Source organism: Pezoporus wallicus, unplaced genomic scaffold, assembly GCF_028554395.1.
Source record: "Pezoporus wallicus isolate ANWC-B61680 ecotype Strahan unplaced genomic scaffold, APGP_CSIRO_Pwel_v1 contig_6155, whole genome shotgun sequence".
NCBI classification, from domain to species: Eukaryota; Metazoa; Chordata; class Aves; order Psittaciformes; family Psittacidae; genus Pezoporus; species Pezoporus wallicus.
This window is the reverse complement of record NW_026637610.1, coordinates 1,439,618-1,463,182: the sequence shown is the minus strand read 5'-3', so window position 1 is coordinate 1,463,182 and position 23,565 is coordinate 1,439,618. Positions and strand designations below refer to the sequence as shown.

Below are 23,565 nucleotides of genomic sequence, written 5' to 3'. Positions count from 1 at the left end.
ATTATTCAGTCTTTGCTTCAATGCACAGGAATGAAATTTACCATGAGAAAATATGCCTATTGATCATAAATATATTTCTCAACTAGCTCCTATAACCAACACATTCCCCACATCAAAACAGGCAATTCTGCAGAGAACACTGAAGCTCAATAGTTCTGTGATTTCTCTTTTCTTTTTTTTATAACATGGAAGTATTTCAGAGCTGAGAATAGTTTGCTTGGTGACATCCAGCCACCTCTGCTACATATCATGACAGCACAAATAGCATGACAAAAGGAGAACCCTGTCTATAATGCAGTCATACAAAAACCAGTCATGAGAATCTTTCACATCAAATCAAAACACAAGCAAGCTCTAAGAGCACAAAGCTCCCTAGAAACATCCCTCACATTTCTTCCTCTGCATTTGCAACAGATGAGTAGTACTCATGATCTTCACGGTTAGCATATATGAATAATCTACACTAATCAGTGAGTTGATAAACACCTTTCCATACTAGAGCAGCTGCATACTCCCATATAGGAAAAACAATTCCCCCGTGGTTTAAGAGAAATGTCGTTGTTCTTGAGTACATGAGCACCTTAAAAAGAGAATTACTGAATGTACACATGGATGTCCAATAGCCAAGACCAAAGGCATATTCTTCATCATGCTGCACTAGTATTTTTGCAATTATGATTACAACCAAAAGCAAGATTCTGTAAAGATGACAAATACTATAGCTGATTTCTTACCTGTTTTTGTTACATTAAGGCAAATTGAGAGAAAAAGGTTTTTTCTAATATTCCCCAAAGATACTGGTACCTGTATGAAGTTGCAGCTGCCCTTGATTATCAACAGCTTCCCTATCGCACAGAATTGCCATGGGGCTGGCTTATTTAGGATTAAAAATACAATGGAAAACCTTTAAGTAGACCAGGTAGCTTTGTATGGGACTTTCTAGACCATCAGAGGAAATTCCGTGATCACAACTCTCACAGATTCATTGGCTGCTCTGAATAAAACTCAAAGTAGAGGTCCTTTGTTGTTTCTTTTTCTCCTACTTCCACTTGAAGATAAGTCAGCATTATATATCTGGAATAATGTGCTTGGGAGAATATTTAAAACATTCTGTTCTTCATAAAAAAAATCCACTATATTCCATAGAACACTGAAGGTGCTTGACTTTTCCCTTATAAGAACACCATTTCTACTAAAAATGAGATTCCAGTTTACAGTATCTTAAGGAAAAAAGGAAGAAAAAGGGTACCTTTAATGTGTAAAATAACACTTTACAGTGTTAAAAGTTGCCACAGGAATAATTTCCAACGTCCAACCATAGTACTTTAAAGATGGCCTTTAAAAAGGATCTAGCCCACTGTTAAAAGACCTTATTGATACTATCGCAGTCTATGTATATGCTCCCTCATGCTCATTCAGTGCAGTCCATTCAAGAAAGTATTTGTTCCACTTCTTCAAGAAACGCCTGAAATCTATTAACACTGCAAACAGAAAGGAACTAAATATACAAATAGCAAGACCGCTCAAAGGCAGGCACTGAAGAAAGCCTAACCCAAAGGCCCTGTCAGAGATCAGAACAGATGAGAAAAGACCATTTATTCCCAAGGAAATAAAGGGAAATATTAAACTTACAGGGAGAGTCCAAGAGCCCCCTATTTTTAACCCACTCTGTGAGTTTTCGGAAATCAGTATTCACATTTAATGCTAAGCCAGTAACTCTCCAAATCATAAACCCTGAAACAAAGGACGTTTTGGTTTTTACCCCCTTTTGCATTTTATGCATTTATTACTGCTTGCATTGTTTTCAAACTTTTCACTACCCCTTTATATAAACAGAGTTTGTCTTGTTATCATTTGCTAACTATTAAGCATAGAAGACAAATTACAGCAAAGACAAGAATTTTCAAGAAGTAGACTACCAAAGAAATAATTTAGGAAACTGCATATTTAAGAATTAGAATTTTTAAGGCAGCTGCACATTTCCATGAATGCACATATATATCCAAGTACACCAAAAATTTTAAAAGATCAGTTTTAGGGAATTTTGAAATTAAAGGACCAGAGTATCAGTAGCTTTTTCATGTTCTTCATAAATACACCCTGGAACATCTAATTAAATGTCAGCATTAATTTCTTCTTGCATTTTTTAATTTGAATTTAGTGCATCTGCTTTTCAAAAAATTACAATACCAAAACAAAACAAAGAATTAAACTAAAAAAAAAAACAACCCAAACCACAAATTAAATACTGTTTTGTCAGAAAAGTTATGAATTACTTGAAAGGCTGGCGTATTAACTATTTTAGTAAGATTGATTTACTATTATGGGATTCCAATGAAGACAACTGATATAATCTGTGTAATTCATCTATGCCAACTCCAAGAGATCCTTATCTCTTAAAAGAAATTGGTAAAGATAAGAAGAATTGATTTCCTGCCCCTCCCAGCTCTGAGATGAACCCATGTTGGAAGAACAACATTACTAGTTTGTTATTCACTGGCAAACAAAACCTCACCAATACACTTAGCTAACTTGTGAGGATGAAAGGCCTCACCTTATCACCAACAAGAGAAAACAGTGAATTTAAACCAGTGAGCATTTCCTGAAGGTTTTGTTTGAGTACAGAGCAGCTGATATCGTAGAGAATCTCACATACCTCACATCAACAATATTATCCTGCTGTCTTCTGCAAATAAAAATAATCACATGGCTTATTCTAAAATAGATTTTTACGTGCCTGAAAAATTAAGACTTCAAAATAACTGAATTTACATCGCTATACGACCGGCTGTTTCTAGAATAATCAAAATTGTTCTGTGACATAATAAACATTTCCACCTATCCTGCAGCTTTACAACAAACTCCACTTTGTAAAGTTACATAGGAAAATGAACAGGACAAATCATAAAAGAAACTCCACAAACACAAAATACAAATAAATATGAGGCTGAAATTTTGGTTTTACAGATATCTCTGGGGGAAAACAAAAATCCTATTTGTACAAATGTATTACTTCCTTGATTGACAGGTAGTACTTATATGCCTGAATCATACATATCAGTGCCATTTTCTGATGAACTTTTTTCTTAGAACCTTCTCTCTGAAAAGACCGAAGATTAAGTAGAAGACGCTATTTCTGAGATGGCCTCTCAAAGGAAACTATTAGCTACATTGCTAAATATGCTAACTTCTATTGCATATTTCTTTACCAAATGAAGCTATTGTGATAAGATACCGGTTTATTACTGATTTACATGATTGAAATTGGGATAAAAGTAGCTGTGGTGACTGGAGCCTTTGTCTCAATCTTTAGGGCAACAGTCTGCATTTACTATGTAATGGACTATCTTCATAGAACCTCATGAGTACTTTGCACCCTTTGCTCAAATCACATTTTCTGCTAAACATTCTGTTCTTTGAAACATAACTATCTGTCAGCAGAAACCTAATTTCAAGAAAATGTTTCCAGTGTTTAAGAGACTTCAAGAATCTGCGTCTACAATTCAGCCAAGGTAGCCACACACGCCCATGAATGATACAGAGGGGTCTGTGATTAGAATTAATCTCTCACGTAGTAAAAGAGAAGAATGTATGTTGTGTTGTCACCCAGCTTTGGAAAAACTCAAGACAAATATCTTAGCCAAGGAGTTATGAATGTTCTGTTATTGCACATACCATCATAAGCTTACTCCTAAAAGCAGCAACAACCATCCACTCATGACAAAATCAGCTGAATTACCATTTCAAAAGAAATGAAAATATTAAGTAATATTGTGGGAGGATTGTAACATCTGAAGTTAATCAATTTGGTGTAGCCTGTGTATAGGCAATCAAAATCGGAGACCTTATGAAGAATAGCAAAAAGCCTTCTCTATGGAGACAAGCTTTGGAAGCCAGAAGTAGACTCAACAGTTTTTCATAAATAGAATACACAATAGGAATTCTTCCAGCAGTCAAGTTCTCCATCCAATTCAACAACCAGGTAATTATTTCCCTTAAGACAATATCCAGCCCTTGTACTGTGCAATAATAGCAGCGTTTTCAAAAGGAATTAAACTGCTAAAATTATTAAAAAAAAAACCACAACAACAAACCCCAAAAACACAACAAAAAAAAGGAGTGGTCTGATACTTTAGTAATCTCTTTTCACAGACCAATACTTAGCAGAAAATATCAAGTTAGCAGATAAGCCATAGTAAGTTACAGCTGAGGAAAAAAAAGAAACATGCCCACAACCAAGACAAACTTAATTATAAAAGTTGCAAATTCCATGCTTTGCTGCACAAACTTACAGATTTCATAGGATAAAGCCACAGAGCCATTTGTGTCAATCAGATCTCTAGACAGGCAGCCATTATAGTTAGTATATCTAGCTTTAAACATACACATAGACTACTACTAACTGAGCATTAGCCATATCACATATGCAAGAACTTCACTTGTGCACAGAATCAAGTTGGATATCATTAATGTGTCTATCAACTAGAATTCCCCTTTCCATAGATTTAAAACAGCTGTATGGATATAATCTAAACATCATACTTAGAAATTCTGATTAGTTTAATGTAAGTAATGGTAACTGAACTTACAATTAAGACTATTTCTTGTACCACTTTACACTTTCTAGTACTATTTAATGCCAGAGAGCAAATACAGTGTGAGACAATATCCATTATCAAATCAGCAGTTCATCATCAATGGCAGAAAAAATATATACAGTAAGTTATGCAATTGCTGACTTATGATTTACACACCTGCTTTACCACCTACAAATAAGTTTTCCCTACAAACAGCCATGGCAGTTACACTCCCTACCTGCTATTAAGCTTGCCAGTCAAAAAATCCCATTCAGCTATACGATATGCCTGCAAGTAAACACCTCGCTAAGGAGCCAGGTCTTGCAATGTGCCCTGCAGGCCACAGAAGTCAGACTTTAATGGACTAGCAAGAAAAGGCAAGTTAATAGTTGTGGGTCTCTGGTTTATCCCCAGGAGTTTCACACTGGAGTTGTGTAGTAAAATAATCCATTACTAATTTCACCCTCCCTTATATAAATGTCAAACATCATATTAGCTTTTCCCTTAAGGACAGTTTTGCAAATGTTTCTGTGAAATACACTGTAACAGCAACCTTGTTATGAAAGCACAAGCTATTTGGCAATCACACACACATTAATATGTAAAAATAAATAAATAAACCCCGTATTACAGGTAATAAAACTGCTCAGATAATTATGCTTATGCATAACAACCATGTTACAAAGCAAAGTAAATCTCAGCAAAATGCTTTAGAAATGATGGGGTTTGTGCTATACTTTTTAGATTAGTAACATATTCACTTGTGTTTTGGAAAAAAAAAAGAAAAAGAGAAAAAGAACAAAAGAACTGCTTTTCTGAAGCATTTCAATCATGACTGTTACAAAATCAAATCAAATAAAGTCTATTTTCAAAAGCATCATCCTACAACAATTCACCAACTTATCACCAAATTCATCAAGTTAGTTTTGTATTACATCTTTCCTAGGCTCACTTTGTGAATTGGCTAGCACATCGCTGCTCATTCTTAACAGAAATAAATAAGTAAAAAGGAAATCCTTTACCAATATACATAATTCCTGTCCTAATTCTTTTCCCCTAATAAAACAATCAAATATACATAGTACCTGAGTGACATAAAGAGCTCTGGGAGAAGGGAGGCGAAAGAATGAAAAAAAAAAAAAAGCATTGAGGTTTCTGTCACACTGAAGTCACTTGGACACTAGAACTGCCCCATTTCAGGCTGAGCACACACAGACAGTGTTTAGGAAAGTTTCCAAGTACCAGCCTGAAAAATAAATTGCATTTTCTAATGCCTTAAATGAATTTCATCTCTTGGTTCTTGTGTGATACAGAAAGAGCAGCGGCTGTGACATACATGTATTTTATGCAACCTACAAACATGAAACTTAACTACAGTTCTAAACATTTTAATGCAGTATACTGATCTGGCCATTGAAATAGTTATGTTATTAGTATATTCAGCAATCAGCAGTGCAAAGAAAAAGTATAAAGTGAGAGAATGGCTTGAGAAAAGACATTTTTAAAAAGTGCAGAATTTTGTTATGCAAAATGTTTACAAAAACAGACAGTGGAGAGTTCACCAAATTGAAAATAAAAATAAGAGTCAGTGGAAAAAAAAATATTTTGGAATTGTATCAGGCCTAAACCAAATAAGATAAACACCCAGATGAGTTGCTGTGATAATACAATAATAGAGAATCCTAACCACTGCTTCTGTTGAGGATGTGCAAGCCTTAAAATAATTTAGAAGTTATTATGAAATTAAGTTGCTGAGAAGAGGAATAAATAAATAAAGTATTCCATTTACGAAGAAGAAAGGTTTTCTAACGGAACGTGTATTTTTTTTAGCCTACACTGCCATCTTCTGGTTATGTGAGCTGTATCCTCACGGTATGGCAGAACACAACCAGTTAAACTATTAAATCCAAGAAATTAATATGCACATTTGTACTAATAGATGACATGGAGGAGATCTGCAGCATTGAACACCTATATGAAAAAAAATATTTTGAAGTGAAGACAAACTATTTGAGCAGAACATTTAAACCAATGTTTAGACAAAAAATGTCTAAAAATGCTGCGTAATCTTTACCCATGTTTGCCTTGTGGTTTTCTTTTAAAACAGTTTAAAATACTGAGTTAATAGTTTAACCTTTGAGTTGAACTATATAATTTGAAAAATATTAGAGCCTAATTTAGGATTAGGGACCTTAAAAAGATAATGCACCAAGTGATATTTCATTAATTGACTAAACATCCATATATTTTAAAGCACAACCTTAAACTACATACATGTAATAAACTGACTCTGTGCTTCACTGTACCAGAGAAAGGAGGTTTCTGTTTGTTAAAATGATTACTACAGCATTTTTTCTCAGAAACTACTCTTTACCAACTGTTAGGATAACCAAAACCAACTTGAGTAACACTTTAAACAATGCTCAAAGAAAAGTAACAAAGAGGCAGTTTTGCTCACTAAAAACTAGCTGCTGTTTCTATCATCAGCCTGGTCCTAAAATTCAAACATACAGGATAAAAAATGAACTTAGGTTTTAAAAACACAGGAAAGTAAAAGGCAAGGTTTTACAAAAATAACTTCTTTTAAAAAGCAGCATGAAATTTCAGAGCTTTTTAAATTAATTTTGAAACAGGAAAGATGATGTGAAAGAGCAACTACAAGGAATATTCTTGAAAGATAAGTAGTTCATTAGCATGCAGAATAAGATGGTCTAGCTTCTGATCTGACTCAATTCTGTGCTAGATTGCAACATAGCAGATTACAATATACTATTGTTAGGTTTAAATGTAGAAAGCAAACAAGCCAAGTTTCGAAACACAGTTCAGTTTACAGGGCCACCAAAAGAGAGATGGACATTCTTTGGCAGACTTTGTGCTTCTTAATGTTCCTGAAAAGTGAACAGACCTTCTAAAATTATGACACTTTTCTTTGAAGACTTGACTTCAGGAACGCATGTGAAGAGTCCTGAAACCAATCAATCTTCAAACTTAGTAGCAACAGCTAACCTCTGCATCTAGTTCAGTTGAGACTATGAGTGTCACAAGTGAGCCTACCCAGGCCTCTATGCCTTCTTCACATAAGGTGTATCTGGGTGTTTTTTCCTTCAGGCAGTAAGATGAAGTCTCCCTAGAGTCATAGCTGTTCTCAAGGCAGTAACGTAAATAGAGGAACCTTACCCACTTGGTATTAATTATCTTAATGGCCATGACAAGGACTAAGGGAATTTCAAGAATTACGAAGTTTTGCAGGTCCTTCACAGGAGGAAAAAGAAAAACAAAATCAAAGCCAAGAATAGTACTTACAGGCATTTCTCCAGGCTCTTCCAACATACTTTCAGGTGATCCTTCAAACTAAAGCCTTGGAATCCCAGGCAACCTTCCAAGAAGGCCCCAAAAGAACCACTATAATTCCATAGGAAAAAATCTGACATGAGAGCATCTTATGAAGAAGCTCTTAGATTTTGTATGTATGTTCCATTTAAGGCCTTAAATGTACCAGCCTCTGGCTCTGGTCTGAGAGTCAGTACTCAATGACACAAATAAACTGAACAGAAAATGCAGTTCCTGCTGAATTCAGCAAACTGAATGTCAGAATTCCAATACATGCAAAATAAGATGAAGACTTTTGGCCTCTGTTTCCTGAATTCCATTCCATGTTGGTATTCATGTTACAGGAACAAAAGGAAAGGCCAACACTTCCACATAGGCATCTGCTCAGCTCCCAATACGTTATTAATAAACTGTGTGGCCATCAACTGCACACAGTTCTCAGCCCCTACAAACTACAACTGACTGTCACTAAGAATGTTCTCTGAGACACTGTTTTTGCACTACAGTACTAAACTTTCAATTATCGCCAGAGCAGTTAAAACACAAACTGCTGAGCTCTAGAAAACTTAAGCCCTGACCACATAAAGTGCACTCCATAGATGCCATTAATTCACCCATCAAAGTTTCCTTTCTCAAACATTTTCACTTGGAAGGATACCTTGAGTTCATGAAGCACATTATTCTTCCGGGTAACAACCACTTTTTGGAAAGGAAGCTTAGCTTGCAATCAGACTCATTAAGTAGAAGAAAAGGAACTCTGAGATACAAGATTTGCAATCTCATTCTATTGTGTTACTAATAAGTCTCTCTTTATGCTGAAGTTTATTATTTATTATAGTGAGAGAAGAAACACTATGCAGAGCATTAGAACCTATTTAAATATCTTGAAAACCTTAAAGCAGTCTATGATCAATTAACCCCAAACTTGAATTACAGAATTGATAGTATTCTTAAAGGCAGATATTTACACTTTTTAAACATAAAAATGACATGACTGAAAACAATGAAACACAGATTCTTACAGTTTAAATTGTTTTAATCAGGGACACTTTTAAGATTAGTTTGATATAAATACAGCTGTAATGAATAGATGGAAGTGGTAATTTCATGCATTCTATTGAATTTTTACATTCTCATGGATTTTCTGCAATTCTGATTCTAAGTGTTTTAAACTAAGCTTTTTTACTTAGTCTGTGTAATAAAGATTGAAAATTTATTACCTTTTAATGAACAGTGCATCACAATTCTTTAAAGCTTTATATAGAATATAAGAAATACAGAATGGCAAAATTCTTCTATTTGCCTACTTTTCAAAACTCTTAAAACACTGTCATAATAAATTTCCTTCCAACATTGGTTAAAAATAACTGATTAAGCACTTTGTATCCTGAGCAGCAGCAAAAGGTTATCAAATCAGAAAACAAAACAAATCCTCTCAAGCTATCTAGAAACGTGTTTTACTGCTACAGAAAAGAATGGTAAAGATACTGACTTGGCAAGGTCAAAAGAGCCAGAAAATGTTTTCTTGACTGGTTGTTACCTATTACACTTGCATCTGAAAGCTAAAAAGTATCACCGGATTCAGGCTATTATTAGGAGTCAAAAAACAAGCAAAAAAAAGGCAGTAAATTAACTTTTGTTTGTACTTTAGTCTGCTGACAGGAAAAGGAAAAAACAAACCAGAAACAACCATCATTTTACTTTTAGACTTCAAACATCAACGTTCTTCTTCTAATAATTATACTGTATTTTTCAGAAATACCCTCCAATTTTTTTAAAAAAGTTGTTACACAACAAGTATGCCATAATGAGATACCCCTTTACACACACAGTTCTTTGAATATTGCCCTGGGTGCCCTGTGTCAACACTCAAGCAGCTGAGATAAATCACTGGATTTTTCTGACCTTGAGCAACAAGAAGTTTTCAGCTGAACGGCGCAAAACTGCTCTTTTTACAAAAATCAAATCTGGAAAGCATGTGGTTTATATATAGTCTCTGCATCACTCCCCAAACAAACAAAACCCCAAAACCCAAACAAAGAACCATAAAGCATGCCTCTTAAAGAAAAATGGGAAAAATAATCCATCAACCCTTACTTCACTCCTTACATAACAATTGTGAATATATTCTTTCAATTCTCCTCCCTGTCCCTCCGGGGGGGGGGGGGGGGGGGGGGGAGGGGGCGGGGAACAGCTGAATTAGGAGGTTTTGATCTAACCATCCACTACCAGATACCTAGGCAGCTGTAAAAAACAATCTATAACTACAGAGAAAAGATTTACCTGGCAAAAGATCCAATACAACAGGAAAAGACAAACTGGAATCAATGAGAAATTAATTGATTATTAGGCAGAAACATATTCTTGCATGTGTTCAAACTACTGGGAAAGTAATACGGCCAGCAGGTTTAAAAAAACGCCTTCCAAATATCTGCTTACCCTTTCATGATCCAATCATAGCTATCCTGTTAATCAGATTGGATTACATCCCAGATATTAATTTGGCAAACAGAACAGGCTGATTCAGTCTTTCTCCTTCAGATATGCTCAAAACAATCTGCCACTGGTAATCTTGCCATGCATATGCTCCTGGAAAGCCATCTGATCAATTTACACTTATTGATAGTAGAAGTCTAAACTCAAATATAAATGACATAAGGCTTTCCCTATTCATTAATAACCTGTAAACTCATCCTCTGCTTCTCAAGGAGTGCTGAAACACTGGCAATGGAAGGGAGATAGTTCAAAGAATATGGACTCCTTTCAACTATAAATAAACAAATAATGCATGCATGAATAAAAGATTGATGGCTTAAGACCAGGCAAAAGTATAGCTTTCTTCACTGGCCATAAAATACCTGTTCTGCTGTTGCAATTCATTTTGGTGAACAGTTTCAGTAACCTGAGCCTTCCTGATTGATCTTCCCTGTAACAATATTGGTAACACACCAATTTCTTGTTATGCAAACAGCGCTTGCACAGCAGCAACACCTTCCTTTTTGCTCGCGCTGAGACCCTCATGCCTTTCCACACCGACACCCCCAGGGAGCAGGGTAGTAGCAGGTGAGAGATGCTCTCCTCTTCCCTCCTCACTTAATAAACCCATGAGTTTTCTTGCTTTTCCTGTAGTCTCATCAACCCCATCAGGCAGGTGGCTGTGGGGTTACTTGGTTACTGGCCTCAGTCGACACACTATAACGCATTATTGAGTCCTTTGGGTTTACATTCTTTCCCTTCTCCCTTGTCCTGGTCATTCTGTTAAGCACAGTCACAGCATCAGCCAGGTTGGAAAAGACTTTTAAGATCAAGTCCAACCATTACCCCAGCACTGCCAAGTCCATCAGTAAACCATGCCACTAATGGCCTCACCTACATGGTTTTTGAACACTTCCAGGGACAGTGATTCCACCGCTTCCCTGGGAAGCCTGTTCCAACACCTGACCACCCCCTTGATGAAGAGATTTCTCCTAATATCCAATCTAAACCCCCTAGCGCAGCTTCAGGCTGTTACCTCTTGTCCTATCACTTGGGAAAAGACACTGACCCTCACCTCACTACAACCTCCTGTCAGGTAATTTAGAGAACAGTAAGGTCCCCTCTGAACCTTCTCTTCTCCAGATTAAACAACCCCAGCTTCTTCAGCCACTCCTCATCAGACTTGTGCTCCATGCCCTTCACCAGCTTCACTGATCTTCTCTGAACCCAATACAGCAATAAGCAGTATTTTGGTTTGGATCACTCTTTTCAGACAGTCTCAATTCCTGAAAAGAATACCCACAGGAAGCCAAATCCTGTATGATACCTGGGTACCAACGGTAGAGGTTCATAGAAAAGAACAATCACAGAGCCCCATCCTCTGGAGCTAAACATGGCTATGCACAGATGGACATGTTTCTGCCTGGGGGAAAAAAAAATAAAAATAAAAATTAAAAAAAATCCAAAAAAACTTTTAGGCATAGAGCTCCTTCTAAAGTGCATGTATGTCCAAGAAGTGAGGTTTCTGTATGGAAAATAAACATTTCCAAGTCCATACAATGTTCGTACAATACATCCAAGATTTACTATTTTGACACAAATACTCAAGGAAAACTACTTAATTTATTTTCATACTCCTCAGTCACTGCATTTTCTCTTTTAGGGAGGTTTTGTCATTTTCTAAAACCTGAATTAAGCAGAGGAGTTGCAAGCATTTATAGATTACAACTTGTGTGTTTATCTTACCTTTTGGAGAACTGAGAAAGACAAGTTTGCAAGTGTTCTATTAATGCTGTTCTGTTAAGTTTAATCAGCTAATATGCAACCTGAGTATCAGCCAATATATGAAATGCTGTCCTGCAATTTTAAAGAAAGAAAATCAGAATGCATCGGCTAGGACTTGGGAATAGAAAATTAATGGAGAATATATATATACCCCAGTTTAATGAGACAACATCTGCAAGATAACGCGTCTAATAAAAAGTGTATCAGCAAGCCTGATGCATAAGAGAAGTAAGAAAAATATGTATTTTCTAAATGGTATCATCTGGGAGCTTTATGCAAGAATAAATACTCTTATCGGCTGGATAACTCGTGATTCTCCATGACTGCAGAACACTAAGTGGCTTCCCGCAGTGGTCTCATTATATAAAGTTCTCCTAGGAGTTATTCTGCTGTGTATTTCTGCCCCATATCCCAGCAAACATTGACCTACTCCATTTATTGTCATCATGGCTAGATTTCACCTAGCTTAATGAACTGATTATACATTTCCAAACACAGAAAGCACATTTTGAGCTTGTATATAATGACAGCTTGTAACAAAGACTTAAGTTGAATGCCCCACACTTTAAAACTCAGGCTAATTATTTTTGTCTGTAAAATCAGAGGTAATCCGAATTCTACACATCTTTTTCCCTTCCCCTTTGCCTTCTCCATAAACTGACCTTAGCTTTTAAAATTTTAAAATAAACCCAGTTAAAATATTAAAGTTATATTAGGCTACTAACATCCTATAAGATTATAGTTTCCTACGTCCAAAAAACCTTGTGAAGGTTGAGATTACTAAAATAGGTAGCAACTAAGAACATGAGGCTCAGCTGAAACAGATGAAGTGAAAAGCTTTTTCTAATTATGAAGATGTATAACTTTAATTTCCGCATTGTTGAAATTACAAGCCTTATTCCATAAGGAAAATACGACATGAGAGTTAAAAAGTAGTCAAAATGGCTACTGCTTGCAGGCATAGCTCTGTTCATATCCTATGCTTGGAAACATCTGCCTACAAAAATATCCCTAGCTCCTAGCAAGAAGCTGAGAATAAGTTCACATTACAGTAATTTTACCACACTGCAAAGCAAAACCTCTCCCTGCTGCTGTGACAAGCAGAGCGCATGTGATGGCGTACATCTCCACATGCACAGTCATAGAGGCTAGAAACAGCCTACGCTGTCTTTTGCCTCTGTCAGCTCATACTGAAATACATGCTTTTAAAACAGTATTTTGACACATTTTCTAGGTAATGTGTATGAAATATACATATTTCTTATCTTAAATAAATGTCTCTAACTTCCAGCTATGTTTCTGGTTAACGTGTCTTTGAATTCTTACCATGTGGTAAAAGCATACAAAGGCATTTAAAAAAAAAACAAGCATAAAGAGGCAAAAAAAAAAAAAAGCAAAAAACAAAAAACAAACCTATTACCCATTAAGAGCCTACCACCTAGTGGCTTTGACACCCTTCATTAGTAGGGAACTCCAGCTTCTTCTGTAGTTACAACAGTCTGGATGTGTAAGAACAAATGACCTACCTGCAGTCTCCAGACTACAACCTGCAGGCTTCCTGTATTCTGATGACCTCAGGGTGTGCCCATTACACTTCCAAGTACTGTTTATGGAATTATATTCCTCTCCTGAGCCATTCCCACAGCACACCCCTGCTCCCAGCAAGGCTGCTGTTGGGCAGGAAATGCTGGGTTTGCTGAGGGAACACAGCCCATCCTCTGAGGGTGGGAGCCAGCACCGGCTGTGGCCAGCCAAAACAGCTTTCAGCCAGCCCCGACCCCCCTGCAGCCCCCACTGCAGGCTCCATCACAGCTGCCCTGCTCTAAAACATCATCCTAGCAGTGAGGTGCATAGCTCCCTCCTGCAGGCCAATCCAACCGCCCCCGCTGCCCTTCACCTCTCCAGAACTGGGATGGACTCAATTCCCAGTTTCTGCACTAGTATTTTCCTCAGTGATTGAAGGTTTGTGTTGGTAGGCAGTAAGTTAAATAAAGAACGACCCCTGACTCGACAGTTTTGCTCAAAAGAAAAGAGATAACTTCGTTCATGTCAATGTAAGACTTCCCTCCCCCTCCAGTGTTCTTTAGACCAGGTCCAAAACCAAAACCAAAACCAAAACCAAACAACAAGCCCTCAATAACCTAAGAGGCTTCCCCCAGCCTTACAGCAGGAAACATACAAAGGGTCACAATCTGAAAGCGCTGCCATGGCACTGGTGGGGTTTTACTTTGGACACTCCTAGAAACTGTGGAAGACAAAGTGAATCAGACACTCAAAAGAAATGAAGTGCTTTTTCTTGTTACTCAGCCTCTACAGCTATTACGGTTAGCAAGCACCATGGAAAAAACACAGAGCTATCTGAAAAAGCAGCAATTCTACTCTATCCTTCTTAAAAAGCCTCCCACATCCTAAACTGAAAAGCAAGAAAGAAGACAGGGAAGGAAATATCAACTTCAAACTTACTTTTCTCTAAAGCACCAATGATCATTACACACTTTGGTACAAGTATACAATATTACACACTGAGATACAGTTAATATATTTAAATCCACATCATTTTGGCCTTGGTATCTGGCCAAAGAATCACTGCAAAGAATCTGGTAGGTCAGATAAATAACTGAAAATTATGTAGATAACATAACTATATGTTACCGGTATGGGTTATGAAAATCTTGCACTGCCAGAAAACAAATGTACTATGTAGGAAAGTTTAATTCATTCACAAATACTGAGAAGATCCAAGACCTGTTCCTATTCACAGCATGTTAATATTAACAGATATGTGTGTGTCCTGGGTTCAGCAGTAGCAGTCATTTTTCTCTGTCTTAGTAGCTGGTGAAGTGCTGTGGTTTTGACTTTCAGCCTGGGAACAGCGCTGAGAACAGCGATATTTTTAGTTGCTGCTAAGTAATGTTTACGCTGACCAAGCACTTTCTTAGTCTCAAGCTCTGCCAGGGAGGAGGGGAAGTCGGGAAGAAACAGAGACAGGACACCTGACTCAAACTAACCAAAGAGGTATTCCATACCACAGTACGTCATGGCCAGTATATAAACGGGGGGCAGTTACCAGAAGGCCCAGATCACTGGTCGGTTGGGCTGGGTATCTGTCGGTGGGTGGTGAGCGGTTGTATTCTCTTCCCTTGTTATTTCCCTTATCATTATTATTATTGGTGGTAGCAGCAGTGATCTGTGTTATACCTTAGTTACTGGACTGCTCTTATCTCAACCCATGGAAGTTACATTCTTTTGATTCTCCTCCCCATCCCTCTGGGAGTGGGGAGAGGAAGGGGAGGGAGTGAGCGAACGTCTGCGTGGCTTCTGAGTTACAAGTTGGGCTCAAACCATGACAGTGTGTTCTCCCCTTTTTCATGTAACTTCAAAAGTCAATTCCCCTCTTTTTATACCTGTTGACAAGTTAATAGTCAGATGTAGGCAAAAGTTTAACATGGCTTTAGTCTCCCACAAATTCTTTTCTAGTTAATTTTGGCAGACAATTAGCATCAGACATAAGTTCTCCTTCTTCACTTGGTTGTTTTGTTCCCCCCCCCCAACATCTTAGAAGTTCAATGTTATGTTTAGCTGAATATTGAAGCCAAGGATTCCCTCTTCCCTTCCTTGTTCCCATGTGATATTCAGTTCATTGTATGCAGGCAAAGTACATATAAATAGATTACAAAGTAACTTGTGCATACATTTACTTCAGTAAAAATACATGTTTTTATTGATTTATATAAAGGTATTAGATATTTCAGAATGTTATTTGTAGCTTAGTGAGCTTGTTTTTGAGTCACTGGCAGGAAGGCGTCACATATTTAATGCAATTTATCTCAAAGCAGAGGAAGTTCAAAAATTATGGTGATTGCTTTCTGGTTTTTAAATTCATATAATGCAAACATCAGGGCTGAATGCAATAGCAGATAAAGGCATGTTTTAATGCCATTTAATGCTCTGATATTAAAAAGGCTAGAAAGAGAATCAGCTGAAAGGGCATGACTTCCAGTCCTGGGAAATGATAAAACTTAGCACGGTTTAAAAAAAAAAAAAAAAAAAAAAGGTTTTGTTGAGTATTGGATTTAGACTGCAATCAGATTTTATTTTAAAATATATATATATTGCGATGGGTTTTTAAACTTCATCCTACTCAATGAAAAATTGACATTTCAAAGGTACCAACTACTCAAAAGGCTCACTGCAAAGTCACTCATTCGAGAACTTCAAGAACTAATTTTCTACAAAGCCACAGAATTATAATTTCAAGATTTACTCAACTATATTCAAAATGAGTATTTGGAAAAAAATCTTCTCCCAGTAAAGATAATTTATGTGCAACAGCAATCATGTTTACACATAGTAGTACATGGATAGAAAATTTAATGGTTAAAGTTGGAACACACTGGCAAAATGACAAAATGTAGTAAACCCTTTTTTTATGCAATCTGCCTCTAGTATAATAAATCTGCCTTCTAGTATAATAAATATACTATCTGTGTCCCATATGTGTGTATTCAGCATATGCAAAAGTCACACAGCCAAACACGTTGACACTTCAGTGGGAGATCAAATTATTGTTTTGGCACTTCTGTCACGCCTGCCATTTCAATTCCACTTTATCAAATTACAGATTGCTAGATAAAGTTGGATTAAAGGGAAAGACACACACACACATACAGAGGAGCAATTGTCATCACTTCAGTTGTGAAATTCCATAATTGCATGTCAGTGTCAGAAAGAACAAGAGAGCAGTAATAGGACTGACATGAGGATCATTCAAATCAAGCTTTCCAATAAGACTTTGCACTGTGTCAAGCCACATGTCAGGAAATGGACTGGATTTCTGAGTATTTCCTCACATTAGAATTGTCAATATTTATCAAGTTGACTAATGCTGCCTGTTAAGTTCTAGGGCAAATTTCTGCTACCTGTTTTCCCTAAGTAATGCTTTTAATAGTAAAGAAGATAAACTTTAAGACACAGGAGAGAAAATTAATTTTTTTTAGAAATATCACTAAAAGTAATATGAATAACAATATATAATACCTGAACAACTTAGACTATAGGTCTGAGTCAAGTTCCTGAGCTTTAGGGTACCTATAATGCAACAAGTCTTGAATTCAAATCATTGTGGAGGAGTTAGCCATGGATTTCAAGTAACTTTTCTGGTAATAAAAAAACAACCAACCCACCACCACCACCTTATCTTAATTTTACTTTTTTTTGTGGAAGTTGTGAATATTTCCAGCTCTGTACTGAGGAAGATTCAAGAAGCAACACGCAAATCTGACTTACACAATCCAAAATGTTAGTGAAACCTCTGACATACTGTGACAGGTGGATACTATTCTTGGAACAGCTCGTTATTCCCACCTCTGGGTTACTCCCCCTTGGTTTTGAATTCTATGGTCAATCCTCTGTACTTTATGAGGTCCTGTCATATGATGGTCCATTAATACACCTTACTATCTGTACCACTGTTAAAGAGGCTGAACAAATAGGAATCATTTGTTCACTCTCGTAGACACCAGGAGGGTCATGAATGTTCAAAACTTCCTTAGATTCACTTACTCATATTCACCGATGGGAAGCTTCTAAACAGTATAAAAAGGGATTATGATGTAAAGAAACAGTATATAAATATATATATATCTTAGATGCTAGTAGTTGAGTCAGTCCCTCCACGATGCTTCATATCAGCATCCATCATCACTATTTGATACCCTTATTAATTGCTTCCCAGAGTAACTGGAAGAACAACATTAAAGAAATGTGATAAATTTTCTACCTACTACTAAGAAAATATTTTTCCCTTAAATTTTAATGGAAAACATTTTCATACGATCATTATAAATTAATTAAAAGAAAACCAGAGAATAGGTAAAACTAATGCAGCTTCTTTTTTCCCATTTTGTCTCAGATTCCCTTTGTAACCTTGCCTATGTCTCCCCTTCACACTTCTAGTTCCCTGTATTTAACATGAGCAATATAAATGTAAGTACATACCTCAAAGGTGTTTTTAATTTGTTTGTAAAGTACTTGGAGATCCTCTGACAGAAGGTACTAAAAAAAAATAAATTATAAAATATTTTCCACAGCAGCCATAGAAAAGGAAAGGCATTACTGCCTGTACCATATCCCGCAGAAGGTAATAGGGAGTTATGAAACATTATGTCACTACAGGGAAATTTTCTAACTTACTGACCTATCATGTTATTGGCGTAATGCATACCCATAAAGTCTATTGCTCTCATAAAGCCTCTGCACTCTGAGCTCCAAAGTGGTAAATTTTGAAGTCAAGATGCAGCTCAAAAATGTTCTCTTCATGAGCCACCTCTCAAGAACAGAAAATGAAGCAAGATATCTGGAGTGATCTTCAGCCACCAAGCCAATAACACTTAGCTGCTAGTTAACAGTCAGCATTACATTCCCTGCAAGGAATACTGAGGAGAATGTCATTGCACATTATGGCAAAAGTGAGTCTATTACTAAAAAGAGTATGTTAAAATAAAAATGAAGAAGCCAGAGCTGAAGAATAAAACATTCCTAGCACAGAAAAAACAGCTGAAACAAAATTCTCCAGCACAGAAAGGTCATCATAAACTGACTTCCCATCTAGTTTTCAGGGTCTCAGTTTTCCAGGTAACTGCTCAGATGAAATGAAGATGTGAACTGAGATTAAATAAAAGATTAGGAAGATTTATTAAGGGCAGGTTTTTCAGGTAATGGCAGGTGATGAAGTCAGTGTAAGAGAAAACCAAACAAAAAAAAGGCTTCACATATTAAGACTCTTTTAAGACTGGAGACCAAGACTAGAATTTTGTTACATCTAATGGAAGAGAAGATTGTACAGGAATCCACATGGTCACCCTTTTGGCAAAACGGCCAATATCCTTATTGATTCTCTTCAGTCACAACCATTTAGTTATATTGGAAAATGTTGGTAGAAGAAAAAAAATAAACACCAAACAAAAAACTGTCATCACCCTTGCAAGAGCAAAACTTTATGCTGAAAAATGCCACAGGCTTTGCAGCTATGACCCAAATTCCAAAACATCATGCAACTAGCTTTAGAAATCAATGTATTTTTAAAAAACTCACATTTGCTGTTTTTTACCAGGTTTTGTTCTGTGAAAATTTAAAAGACATGTTTCTACATATGTTTCTTTGAAAAGCAAAGCTGAGACGTTTCCATGATGATGATTCATTATAGATCAAATATCAGGATGCTCAGACTGAATGTGTAAGATCGAAACAGAACAGGTTGGGTGTGACAAGCACAGCAAAGAATACCCATGTGGTACAAAGTGAATCATACATGTACTTGTGGGTCCACTGCTGGCACTGGTAAACACACTCTAGTAAGGCACAATAATACAGGCCAGTTACAGCAGACTCTTGATTATTTGTCACCTGATGCCTTCTTATAGTCCATGGAATATTTTCAGTTTGTAGTCAGCCTTGAGCAAAGAGAAGTTGTGAATGCCCCATTCCTGGAACTGATCAAGGCCAAGCTGGAGAAGGCCTTGAGCAACCTGCTCTAGTGGGAGGTGTCCCTGCCCGTGGAAAGAGGGTTGGAACTAGATAAGCTTTAAGGTCCCTTCTAACCCAAACCATTCTATGATCCTATGATATTCTGTCCTGGGTTCAGCAGTAGCAGTCATGTTTTTCCTTTGTGTTAACTAGTTAACATATTCTCAAACCTGAGAGCTTTTTTGGTCACAGAAAATAGAAGTAGAATCTTACATAAAAAGGTCAGTAGAAGTAACAATGAAAGGAGAGACAGATCACAGTGATAAAGTGGCTAGGATAATTAAATGCTATTTTGTCATTTTTAGAATATTTCAAAATAATAATTACAGTTATTAAATTTTAAGTTTGCCTTCAGGTAATGCTTTAGCCATGGTTACATAAATGTCTACTTCATAAGTTAAAGAAACTTTAAGAAAAAGATTACAAGAAAAGGCACCTTCCAGTTTTATATTTGGTTGTTGACTAGGAAAATTTGCCATTAATGACTAATGATATAGTACATTAGTAGTATATTCTGTTACGGAAGTGCAAATTATTAGATACTAATGATGCATGTCCTAATTGGAGTTGTTTGTTTTTATTTCAACCTAGACAAAACAAAAATATTTATTTACAGTGTTTCAGGTTCTATGAACTACATTAAGCTCCTAATTGATCCTTTCAATAAACAAGAAACAATGCATTAACATTAAGCAAGACTGATGTATCTTTATTTGATGATCATTGTATAGTTCACCGATGATATATATCCCAGGAATGTGAAGTAATTTGGCCACTTAAGCTTGGTAGAAACTTCAGTTCAGGGACCAAACACAGGAAAAAGATAAAACCTACAATGTCAACAGTATAGTTCCTGTTCTTTCAAAATGCTTCAACAAGTTCACATAATGAAGATAAATTTGCCAGACAATTCATTACATTAATTCTAGTTCCTATATTTAAAAGATAGAGCACTGAGCAGGTGGTCATTGTTGTTGGATAAAAACTGTACATTTCCCAAGTCAACAAATAAACCATAACCCAAAACCTAGCAAACGTCATGTCTGTTCTTTAGTGAGGCAAGATCCCACATGAGACTGTAAACCTCAAGGCATCAGTAGTTATAGTTAAAAGGATGAGAAATTCATGGCACTCAGCACCGCAACATTGAGAACCTCCAGATCTCCAGGTCGTCAACCTTAATGATACAGTAAGAGAGAGACAAATCAAGAAAGACTCTCCAGGCTTCACAGTAAGTCTGGACAGCCTGTGACTGGCTCCTCACCTTTGTGCCACTGTTTCTAAGAGCAAGAAGGGAGAAAAGTGAGCACAACAGGTCAGCAAAGCAATAAGGCATAACATGGGAATCTCATGCTCTTTCACTTCACTTCCCTCACTCAGCCTTAGGGTTGGGGTTGTCTCAGAAAAAGTGGGATCACATATTCTGCACTGGATGAGGTTCTCCTTTCTGGGATTGGGCAGCTGGGCTAGTCTTTACAGCCCAAGCCAGTGAAGATAGCTCACTCCTCAGGAAACCACTCCAACTCAGAGTAATCACTGAGGCCAAAAAAAAGCATCAGATACACAGGTCCTGTAATTTATACTGAGGTAGAAATCCTCCTATCATAAAACAATGGAAAAAAAACATCAGTTTTCTTGTAACAGGTTGGTGCACCTGCTACATAAAAGGAAGGCTGCGATAAAATTAAATACAACACACACATTACTATGACTGCAGTCCAAAGCATACCAGGCTGTTAACTTTTCCCATTATTCAAGCAATAAAAAGAACCTTTTGGTTGTGCAGTTTAGTAGCTGCTATCCACACTGAAAAAGTTAGATCTTGGTGTTCAGAAATAAGGTCCCAAAACTGCATTCTAGCATACTATAAACCAACAGTTTAAACACCTAGACAGTTTTGTAACAGCTAATGCTCAAACCTGAAACCTAAATGCCCAAGTTTCACAATAATGTGTACTCGCTGATGTTAGAGGTACTAAATTACACAGCATGTGCTCGCCATTTCCACAAACTCACTCACTACTTGACACAGAGATAAACTACACAGATTCAGTAATCCAGAACTGGATTCCAGCTCCATTTTAAAATGCCAGCAGGAAATATAAACCAAACCAAACCAAACCAAAAACAAACCAGTTAACTTTCTTTAGTGAGAAAGGGTTCTTATTTATTTCTGATAATTTAAATTTTTTAAATTGAATATACTTTCATGTAAACCCTTCATTTTTTGGTTAGTTTTTACCATGAACACATGGACCCTCATTTTGATTCAGCTCATTCTGCATCTGCAAAATGCTGGAGAAAAAAAAGTGGAAGTAACTGCACCAGAAACAAGGAGGCATAATCTGTCACTAGTTCAAATTTAATTCAGCCTAGAAAAAAAAGCAGAGATAAAATGCAGGAGAATTTGGAAATTTTACAAAAAAAACAACAAAACCAAAATCAGAAAACATGGAGAGAATGGGGTTTATGGAAGGCATAAAGTCAATAAAAGAAACAAACAAACAAAAAAAAACAACAGCAAAGCAAGAATGATTTGGTTTGTTAAAATGCTTTGAACAACAACAAAGGCTCTAAGCCACCTAGAGAACTGAAATGACATTAGGATTATAAATAACAAGGATAATTCCTTAAATTTAATGCACAGGAAATGCTTGTTTCAACTCCTAAAGCAATACACCGAAGTTACTGATCCTATTGACACAAATTTTGTAGTCCTTTGCTAATATGCAGCGATTTTAAACATATCACTATTTTTAAGCCGTGTGATAAAGCTGATCCCATTTCTAGATTTAAAAAAATTCTGCTTATACTTGTTTACTGTCCTTGCAATTATCCTACAATAAACTAGTTCTATTATACTGAAACACTTCAGAGTAAAACATTCAGTTCTGGCTTCATTTAAATGAAAGAAATTCAACCTGTCTTAGTATAGAGGACTTCAACAGACATCATTAAAAGCTGCTTGGTATGTAAGATAAAGTAAACTTTCTTTTCTAGTCACATTGACAGTTCAGTATCATAATTTAATTCTTAATACGATTTTGCATAGCTCAAAATAATTCTCTCTCTTCACCCCTGAAGATGTTGAAAAACCACTGATATTCTGCAGAACCTTTGCCACAACAAAGAAAATGAATTGTGATTTCCTGCCCTAACTTCAACAGCATTTCACATCAGACTTGTATGATGTTGTTTTATAGACTTTGAGCTACCATGAACTAAAGCGCGTAGTTATAATGCTGGGTAATAAAACCTCATTTTTGCAGCAACCCCTCCCACCTAAACAGCTAGTTTTAAAAGGAGGAGCTGCTGAATGTTCACAGGATGATGCAGTAGCCAAAAGAAGTTAAAAAACAAACAAACAAAAACAACCCATTAAAAAAAACAAAAAAACAATTAAAAAAAAAAACAGAAAACCATCTGGAATGTTAAGTAATAGAATATGGGTATCACATGTTATAGCACAGCTAAATTAATGCCAAAAAAGACCGAGTGTTTCAAAACATAAATTGAGAATATGATGTTATTAATGCTAGAAGCCAGGTTTCAACTGCAGAAACTGACAGTACTTCAATTTAAGAATTCCTTCTAAAAATGTAACTTCATGCAAGTATATTTAAACATACATGTCATAACATACTGTTTAAAAAAGGTGAAGAACACAAGTGAAAACATTTTAAACTTATTCACAGAAAATAAAAATTGGAATAGTAAGATATATTTTTTTCAAGCATCAACTGTTTAGAAGTGTAACAAAAATAAAATAAAATTTGTACCAAAGGTAGTGCTTCTAAAGCAAGAAAAAACAGTCCTGATCTTGCCGGTTTACAAATATTTAGTATGGCATGCCAACATGATCATAACAGTTTTG

General features: G+C 36.4%; 1 protein-coding gene across 26 annotated transcripts in view; it reads right to left on the bottom strand.

Moving 5' to 3' along the window:
• RBFOX1 (RNA binding fox-1 homolog 1) overlaps positions 1-23,565 on the bottom strand; it is a 1,274,017-nt gene that overhangs the window by 569,628 nt on the left and 680,824 nt on the right. The gene's annotated exons all lie outside the window — the stretch shown is intronic.